This window comes from Haematobia irritans, chromosome 3 (genome assembly GCF_050003625.1).
Source record: "Haematobia irritans isolate KBUSLIRL chromosome 3, ASM5000362v1, whole genome shotgun sequence".
NCBI lineage: Eukaryota > Metazoa > Arthropoda > Insecta > Diptera > Muscidae > Haematobia > Haematobia irritans.
The window spans coordinates 209116972-209127243 of NC_134399.1; the positions used below are offsets into that span (position 1 = coordinate 209116972).

General features: G+C 25.2%; 1 protein-coding gene across 2 annotated transcripts in view; it reads right to left on the reverse strand.

Moving 5' to 3' along the window:
• CAH3 (Carbonic anhydrase 3) overlaps nt 1–10272 on the reverse strand; it is a 51198-nt gene extending 40926 nt beyond the window's left edge. The window contains exons 1-2 of one of the 2 annotated variants that reach the window (XM_075302464.1): nt 10183–10272; nt 9988–10122 (exon numbers count right to left, since the gene is read on the reverse strand). The gene's annotated coding sequence lies outside the window, so the exon portion shown is untranslated. Of the gene's footprint in view, nt 1–1350; nt 1533–9987; nt 10123–10182 lie in introns of those variants that run through there. The other variant, XM_075302466.1, reaches the window with a different exon arrangement.

Below are 10272 nucleotides of genomic sequence, written 5' to 3' on the forward strand. Positions count from 1 at the left end.
CTGGGTGCGCAACATGGGGGAGAATTTTTATCTACACTTGGAATCCCCAACATTCATTTTCGTATCCTCGAAAAGTCGAACTTTGTTTAACGACATACTGAAGCAGCGGAACAAATGACTTATTACAACTCGTTTTCATTAATTAGCACAGAAATATATTTTATTATTCTTAGATAAATCTGAAAAAAAAGACTGATAAATTGACTGTATGTTATAAAGCACAGAGGCATTTTAGCCCGATATTTACCTGCAGCAAACGAGTATTTTCAGCGTCATGTCTCATAAAAACAAAAACGCATGTAAAACTCATTTTCACTAATTCTTATTCCAAGAAATCGTTTTACCCGGTTAACCAGTTTTTCTCATAACAAAACAAGCGAATATAGGGTTTTAAGCCTATTTTCGGATAAGACGCTTATTTGAACACTCTAATCGTAGCTTAATTCGATCAATTTGTCCACGATGAGGAGGGAGGTATAACGGAATAGTCTATCACTATGAAAGACAATATTAAGCTTCATATTGTTTCCTCAATTCTGCGAGGACACAGTCAATTGGGGAGTCGGAAGCTACGACCGATAGTCATAAGTTTGCGCCCTGGTATAAACATCTAATTTTTGTAAAGCCCACTATTCTCTGAACAGTTAAAAAACAAGAAATTATTTACAATTCAAACTTGGCGACTCTAAACGTGATTCTAAGTCAATCAGTATGAATATATATAGCTTGGTCTGGTAATCAGAAGAAAGTTTCTAGACTATAAAAATAATTCACCTATAGAATGTTCAAGAGCCACTTAAAATTTGGCATTCCATATCAATGACTTTATATGACGACTTATTGATAAATACACGTTCATAATAACTAATGGAATTATACGAAATTTGGTTATTATTTAAGTATACACTTGAATTACTTATAATAATGATAGGCAACCACGTCATAGATTAGCTGGCCACTATCTTTTCATATTTCATAATCATACGATGAGGTGTCCAGAAACAGCAATTACGTACGAAGATAAGTATTTCAGAAATAATAAGACAAGATCAAATTATGCAGATTTAAATTCCATTGATTTTTATCACTTATAGTTTATTATTGATAGGATCCCTTAAGAAATGATCACAAAACTCACACATTTATTTAAAATATTATAAGAAATTTTTTAATACTTTGTATTTGTTAATCACATCACTTGGGCACCAGTGTTATCATTGTATCAAAATTTAATGCTTTACTTTGCATTATCGACTCAGTACTAAATTTCATTTTTATTCTCTGTTTCATTATCTTTTGGAAGATTCTACATTTAATTCACAGGTAAAATATGAATAAAAACATACATACACATTATGAGTGAAACACATAAGGCATTCGTGAATACCCTTAATGTTGGATATTTGTTAACCCTGTACGTTTATCTTTTTTAGATTGTTTGTTCTATCACATACACGTTGATTTCAGGTACGATTTTACGATTTCACAAAAATACATCACTTAGAAACCACTCGCCATCTACTCGAAACGATCTGTTCTGTTTACTAAACCGTCATTATACTAACTCAATGAGCGATAAAGAAAACTCGCATCTAGAAAATACCTAACTTTTTGTTGATACCTAAATTTCATAAAAGCCTAAGTTGAAAATTTTGTAACAATTTTAATTCTATAGAAAATTTTATTTTTATAGAAAAATTTCTCCAAATTTTATTTTTTTAGAAAATTTTCTCAAAATTGTATGTTTATAGAAAGTTTTGTCAAAATTTTATTTCTATAGAAAATTTTTACAAAATTTTATTTCTATAGAAAATTTTCACAAAATTTTATTTCTATAGAAAATGTTGTCAAAATTTCATTTCTATAGAAAATTTTGTCAAAATTTCATTTCTATAGAAAATTTTGTCAACATTTTATTTCCATAGAAAATTTTTTAAAATTTTATTTCAATAAATGTCAATATTTTATTGCTATAGAAAATTTTCTGAAAATCTTCTAAAAACTTAAAAAAAAAAAATCTAAAAACTTAATTTCTATAGAAAATCTTCTCAAAATTTTATTTCTATAGAAAATGGTGTCAAAATTTTATTTCTGTAGAAAATTTTGTCAAAATTTTATTTCTGTAGAAAATTTTGTCAAAATTTTATTTCTATAGAAAATTTTGTCAAAACTTTATTTCTATAGAAAATTTTGTCAAAATTTTATTTCTATAGAAATTTTTGTCAAAACTTTATTTCTATAGAAAAGTTTGTCAAAATTTTATTTCCATAGAAAATTCTCTCAAAAATTTTTGTTATAGAAAATTTTCACAAAATTTTATTTCTATAGACAATTTTGTCAAAATTTTATTTCTATAGAAAATTTTGTCTAAATTTTATTTCTGTAGAAATTTTGTCAAAATTTTATTTCTATAGACAATTTTGTCAAACTTTTTTTTCTATAGAAAATTTTGTCAAAATTTAATTTCTATAGAAAATTTTGTCAACATTTTATTTCTATTGAAAAATTTTTCAACATTTTATTTCTATAGAAAATTCTCTCAATTTTTTTTTTTTATAGAAAATTTTCACAAAATTGTATTTCTTATTATATTTCATGTTAGCCTGATACCGAAACAGGCAATTGACGTCCAAATGCATTATATCTAATTATACAATTATTTTTCGAGCTTTATGGACAGATATATATTAAGGAACATGGTTAATAGAGCCATTGAAAAGAAAACGCCAGATACAAATCTATACACGCCTGGACTGTACATGTTTCGGTTCGGGCGAATGAACCTTTCCACAGCCTTTAGTATGTAACAAAACGTTGCATTAAAAAATTTTCACAAAACTTTATATCTATAAAAAATTTTGTCAAAATTTTATTTCCATAGAAAATTTTTTTGATTATTTTTATAGAGAATTTTCTCAAAATTTTATGTTTATAGAAATTTTTCTCAAAATTTTATTTCTATAGAAAATTTTCTCAAAATTTTATATCTATCGACACAACATTTTATTTTTTATGGAAAATTGTCACAAACTGTTATTTCTATAAAAAATTTTGTCAACATTTTTTTTCTAGAAGATATTCTCAAAATTTTAATTCTGTAACAAATTTTGACAAAATTTTATTTCTACAGAGAATTTTGTCAAAATTTTATTTCTATAGAAAATTTTGTCAATATTTTATTTCTATAGAAAATTTTGTCAAAATTTTATTTCTATAGAAAATTTTATCAAAATTTTATTTCTATTGAAAATTTTCTCAAAATTTTATTTCTATAGAAAAATTTCTCAAAATTTTATTTCTATAGAAAATTTTCTCAAAATTTTATTTCTATAGAAAATTTTGTCAAAATTTTATTTCTATAGAAAATTTTGTCAAAATTTTATTTTTATAGAAACGTTTGTCAAATTTTTATTTCAATAAATGTCAATAGTTTATTTCTACAGAAAATTTTCTCAAAATCTTATTTCTATAGAAAATTTTCTCAAAATTTAATTTCTATAGAAAATTTTCTCAAAATGTTATGTATATAGAAAATGTTCTCAATATTGTTTTTTCTATAAAGAATTTTCACAAAATGTTATTTCTATAAAAATATTCACAAAATTTTATATCAATAAAAAATTTAGTCAAAATTTTATTTCTATAGAAAATTTTGTCAAAGTTTTATTTCTATAGACAATTTTTCAACATTTTATTTCTATAGAAAATTTTGTCAACATTTTATTTCTATAGAAAATTCTCTCAAAAATTTTTGTTATAGAAAATTTTCACAAAATTTTATTTCTATAAAAATTTTGTCAAAATGTTATTTCTATAGAAAATTCTCTCAAAATTTGTTTTTTTTTTTGTTATAGAAAATTTTTACAAAATTTTATTTCTATAAAAATTTTCCCAAAACTTTATATCTATAAAAATATTTCTTAAAATTTTATTTCCATAGAAAATTTTGTGATGATTTGTATAGAAAATTTTCTCAAAATTTTATGTTTATAGAAAAATTGCTCAAAATTTTATTTCTATAAAAAATTTTGTCAAAATTTATTTCTATCGACAAAACATTTCACAACGTTTTTTTTATGGAAAATTGTCACAAACTGTTATTTATATAAAAAGTTTTGTCAAAATTTTATTTTTATAGAAAATTTTCTTAAAATTTTATTCTATAAAAAATTTTGTCAAAATTTTATTTCTATAGAAAATTTTGTCTAAATTTATTTGTATAGAAAATTTTCTCAAAATTTTATTTTTATAGAAAATTTTGTCAAAATTTTAGTTCAATAGAAAATTTTTGCAAAATTTTATTTCTATAGAAAATTTTAAATAAAAGATCGAAAAACAACAAAAACATAAAATAGAAAATTTTGTCAAAATTTTATTTCTATAGAAAATTTTGTCAAAATTTTATTTCTATTAAACATTTTGTCAAAATTTTATTTCCATAGAAAATTTTGTCAAAATTTTATTTCTATAAAAAATGTTGTCAAAGTTTTATTTCTATCGAAAATTTTCACAACATTTTATTTTTTATAGAAAATTGACACAAAATATTATTTCTATAAAAATTTTTCCCAAAATTTTATGTTTATAGAAAATTTTCTCAAAATTTTATTTCTATAACAAATTTTGACGAATTCCCGTAGAAAATTTTGTCAAATTTTATTTCTATAGAAGATTTTCTCAAAATTTTATTTCAATAGAAGATTTTCTCAAAATTTTAATTCAATAGAAGATTTTGTCAAAATTTTATTTCAATAGAAAATTTTGTCAAAATTGTATTTGAAATGTTATTTCTATAGAAATTTTTCTTAAAATTTTATTCTATAAAAAATTTTGTCAAAATGTTATTTCTATAGAAAATTTTGTCTAAATTTATTTCTATAGAAAATTTTCTCAAAATTTTATTTCTATAGAAAATTTTGTCAAAATTTTAGAAAATTAGAAATTATAGAAAATTTTCTCAAAATTTTAGTTCCATAGAAAATTTTTGCAAAATTTTATTTCTATTAAACATTTTGTCAACATTTTATTTCCATAGAAAATTTTGTCAAAATTTTATTTCTATAAAAAATTTTGTCAACATTTTATTTCTATATATCGATATTTCGATATAATCTGTGTGTGAATCTACTTAGCCTCATTTCAAAAATTATGATTTTCAATTTGACATATTATAGAGTGGATATGTCAATGCACTTTGATGTATTTTATTATACACCACGTATAAATCATACAACATAATATTCGCAATATAATTTGTTTGGAAGATTATGGCTAAAAATACACATATGGGCAACTTGACACTTTTGATTAGGCTGTGACAGACATGGCCTTCTAGCTAAAATTATCGATATAAAAACATAAACCAATTTGATTTATTATTATTTTAGGTTTATTAAACGTATATTTTTGAAGAAGTTAAATACTTAATAGGAGTGTTCTTACCAAGATCAGTCTACATTGAATGAAATATGGTTGCTACATTATTAAAAGTAAAATTGAGAAACAGTTTTTCATTGGATTTATATCAAATATGAAAGTTCTCCGGCACGTCGCCTTTCATTTCTGAAAGACAAATAATAACGCTTGATAGAAATTTCAATATGTATGGTAAGAGTATTACAAAGGACGTTTAATTTCGAGTTTTGTTTTGGTTTTTCACTTTTCGATTAGAGAGAAAAAGTGCAATTTTCAATTAAAATTATTAAATACAATTTCAAACTTGTTTTTCAATGCAAATTTTAATGACCCAAAAAACGTTTTGTTTATAATCAACAACAAATTCAGTTCAAAGTCTAACTCCGAACGCATGCCTCACAAGTGAATGAATAATTCAGAGCGATACTCAAAAGCTTCCATTGACACACATACACACTCGACAACATATTTATCATTAAACTTAGTTTCAAATGTGGATAAACTAAATTAGTCTAGAAAATCTTCGCTTTTAGTAATATATGCTATTTTTAATAATTTGTTTCTAGAATTCTAAAGAAATAAAATATTTATAGCAATTAATTATTTTAAATATTTCTAGTTTTAACTAAGGGCGTTGTCGATTCGCAAGAAATATGTTGTGTTACACTACTTTTTCCCTAATTGACATTTCGCCCAAATGATAGTGTAATTCTAAAGTTATTGTTAATTTATAATATTGTGAGGTATATAGGATCCAAAATCTATGACAGTGTCCTTGATATGTTGCAATCAATTTCGAGAATGTTGCACCTTTTTTCCCAATCGAAATCGCCATAAGTATCAAAAATTGGGAATACCCATTATTTTCTATAGACATAAATTAAAAAGTAAATAATGCGCATTTACAGTAAACTTGTTTTGGAAGGTATAAAATTTAGCGCTTTTTGCTTGCTCTTCATTAACAACAAAAGACATTTTTTTATTTCAGTTTCAATTATTTATGTATGTTTGACCATTTTTAGAGAATGTAAACAAAAAAACACACACACACACATTCACAAATGCGAACCCACCTGTATGGTGGCTTAAAAGCCATATATTAACTAGCCTATGAAATGGCGACATTAAATACATTTTTGTGGAGAGTTAAATTTATAGTGGAATGGAAGCAATCTTTGTTTGTTTTTTTCATTAGAGGCGACATTTTCAAATTTATTAGTTCAAATCGAAAATGGTTGATTATTATCAAGAAGAAACTATACCATAAAATATAACAAAAAAAAAAAGAAAAAAGTTCATATATTCGAAATTCATTTTTAGTATTGGTACGTGCTAAAATATGCTTTGGAAGTGTTATACAACTGAATCAATAAGTCTCTTGTTTGGACTATATATTCCAGGCATTCGTTTTACGAGGTTTGTATATTAAATTGTAGGTCTCCATAAAATTAAAATGTTTGGTGTGGATAAGAGTTGAACTAGTCTTCATCCAGGTGTTATCCAGTGTTATTTATAAATCAACAAATATATTATTACTGACTCCTAATCCATTCGAGATTTTACGACGATGACAAAAGTTGTCAGTCGAACCTTTAATAATTTTAAAATTAATAATAACTTTACGACTGTAACAAAAGTTGTCAATCGAATCTTTAATAATTTTTAATTTAATAATAATAAAATTCATTATTTTACATATAATTTAAACTTTTGCAAAATGAAAAAAAAAAATGAAAAATACTAATGACAACTCGGTTAGGATTAATTTCCCATAATTCAATGCGGATTTTAGGTATGCGTTAAGGTTTTTGCAATTCATATCCAGTCTTCTATTTTGTAAGTTGATCATTTCTGTGTGTCTCAATACAGACTTTTTTAAAAAGCAATGCCTGATGAATATATAAATCAAGTATTGGGAATTTACCTAGAAACAGAGTTCAATAGCTTCTTCCAAGGCAAACAAAAAAAGCGTCGCCAAAAGTAGTGAAAATGTTCTTATTGGATCCGGAAGTGGTGCAAAGCGATGAATTTAACATGTGCTTGTCATAGGATGGATGTCCACCATTTCAACAGGCGTTGAATTAAATTTGCATCACTTCTTATGGTATGATCCGAATTCAGTGTTTTGGATGTGAATTAAAAAATTCTGTGATGTTTTGATAAATAAATAATTACTTAAATTTTTTATGATTTTTAATGCATTTTAACACTTGTCTGGCACGTTTGACATCAAATATTTTCAAAAACTCGCAAGTTTTCTTGAATGGATTTAGCTTTTTTCGTCTAAATTTAAGTAATTTGTATGATTTTATTAATTCTTAATCTTTTTTTTTTAACTTATTTGAAAAAAAATTTAAATTTCCCAATAAAAATATAAAAAAATCGAGTAATAAAAAATTGTCTCAAATGAACTTCCTGTGCAGATAAAATAAAGAACATCTTTGGGAGAACATTTTTGTTTGTGCTTTTAAAGATGTGCCTTTAGAAGAACTTCCAAATTTTTTTGCTGTGTAGTCCTTAAATTCGCTATTGGTTTTCAACAGATTTTCTAAAATGTATACTTGCATCGCTTATTTTAAGACATCTTAATATTGTTTGTTGTTCGAAATCGAAACTTTACACATAAATTTTTTTTTTCTGATTCAATCACGAAATTAATTGATCCAATTAAATTTTAAATTGAAATGTCTTCAATCACAGAAATGATAGTATCTATTAAGAAATTAATTGATCCAATTTTAAAACTAATTGATCCAATTAAAAATTTTGTTTCAATTGAAAAACATGTTGAATCAGTTCAATTTTTCATTGAATATTTTTTAAAACTCAGTTAAGACTTTAATTGGTAAATTTTTTGTGAAAATTTTTTCTGTGTACACACAAACAATTTTTTCTGATTCAATCACGAAATTAATTGATCCGATTAATTTTTTAATTCAAATATCTACAGAAATCATAGCATTAATTAAAAAATTAATTGATCCAATTAAAAAATTATTGAGACTATTTTGTGATTGATTTTTGTTACAATTATATTGTTGAATCAATAAAATGTATAATTAACACCACTGTTCCGATATCCACTTCAATTCCACTTCCACTATTCACGTCAAATCCACGAACGTGAAAATTTGGTGTTCTTAATTCCACGTTCTTTTTTGAACTTTTCTGTAACCAGCTGGGTTGCACAAATCACCCAAAAATTCACTAAGGCGGAAATCAAAATAAGTGGAATCAATAGACTTATTATAATTTATTATTTTTTTAATTAAAAATGACGCAGTTTTAATAAAACTCATGTATTAAATATAAAAGATTTAAAATTTTTTACGCGAGTACTTTTTTTAACCGGAAATACACCCATCTTGGACATAATTCCAAGACTTTTGCAAGTGAATTGATTTGACGAAAATTCCGGTGAAAGTGGATTGTAGGACACGAAAATCGTGGAATTGATTCACATTCACCTGGAAGTGGATTTGGGAACATGGGTATAAATATTTTTTAAAACTCAAGACTTTACTTGGAAAAATTTTTTCAACATTTTTTCTTTGTAAATAAACATATAAAATGCGTTTTTATCGTCGGATATATTTGAAAGTACTTCTCCGGTGAAGTGGCTTTAGATGTTGGACAAAGCGACTTCGTGTGTAAACCCAGGAAAATAAGATCGACTATATAGAAGACTGATGTTGCAGATGCTTTTCCCGTATCTGGTTTTACACCTGCACTAACATTGAGCACTCATTGAAAAGAGAGGTATTCATCAAATTCCGTGGATAAAGTACGAGTTATAATTGTGACAGAAACGTTTGCATTTCAGAATTTCTAGCACAAAACACGGATCTGTGTTAAATTTTACTAGATGTGTGAATTTTGATATATCGCCGAATTCAGGTTCTAGTTAAAATATTTAAAGGTAAGTTGATTGGGAAGACTATACTAAGTACCAGCATATTTTTGTATTATACTTTATAATATAATGTCATATGCATTATGAACCATGAAATAGAACAAACTACAAAGTTCAAGTAAATAAACTCGCGAAAATAAACAACAATAGAACCGGTTGCCGGCTTGTCTCTCGTATGTCTGTTTAATTTTGTGTAGTATTGATCTTCAACTTCAACAACAGAACAGCAGGTAGCGAAATTTAGATATTTTACGATTTTTTGTTTTCGACAAAACAAATACAAATATATGGCCATTTCTATTACTCACATATCAACATATTCTCACCCCGACCCGACGAAGTCAATAGTACTACTCTATCAATAGTTAAAATCAAATTAGACAACTATCTATTTGAGCGTTGCTCAAAATGATAAACCTTGAATAATACGGAAGTCACCACACACAATAACACCAAAATAAAGTCAATAATTATTTAGAGATGATAAAGTCATCCACTAAAGATAAAAGAAAAATGCACCTCCATAACGACCGACGATGACATATATCAAAATGCAATGTTTTCATCTTATTGCCATGTATACGCCCAATATGATAGCTTCAACTATAAACCAATTAAGAAATTGTGGAATTTTTAAAAAATTTAACAAAAACATTTACCTGTTGAATTTTCTTTTTTTGCCAAATATTTATATTTGTTTACACCCGTCCCGTTGAAGGAATGTGGAATGTACACGTAATTGTATACCAGCGAGTGTATGAAATCTCTGTTTATGTTTAAGCACACGATTAGAACTAGCAAAAATGTGGTACGATAAGATTATATTATTAATTTTTCAATTTATAATATTTTACGCTAAAATTTTATCAAAGTTCTGGAAAAATTCTTCCGCAGCAAATAGCCAATTGCGACTTTCCTGAATTGTCACTTTATCTCAATTTGAC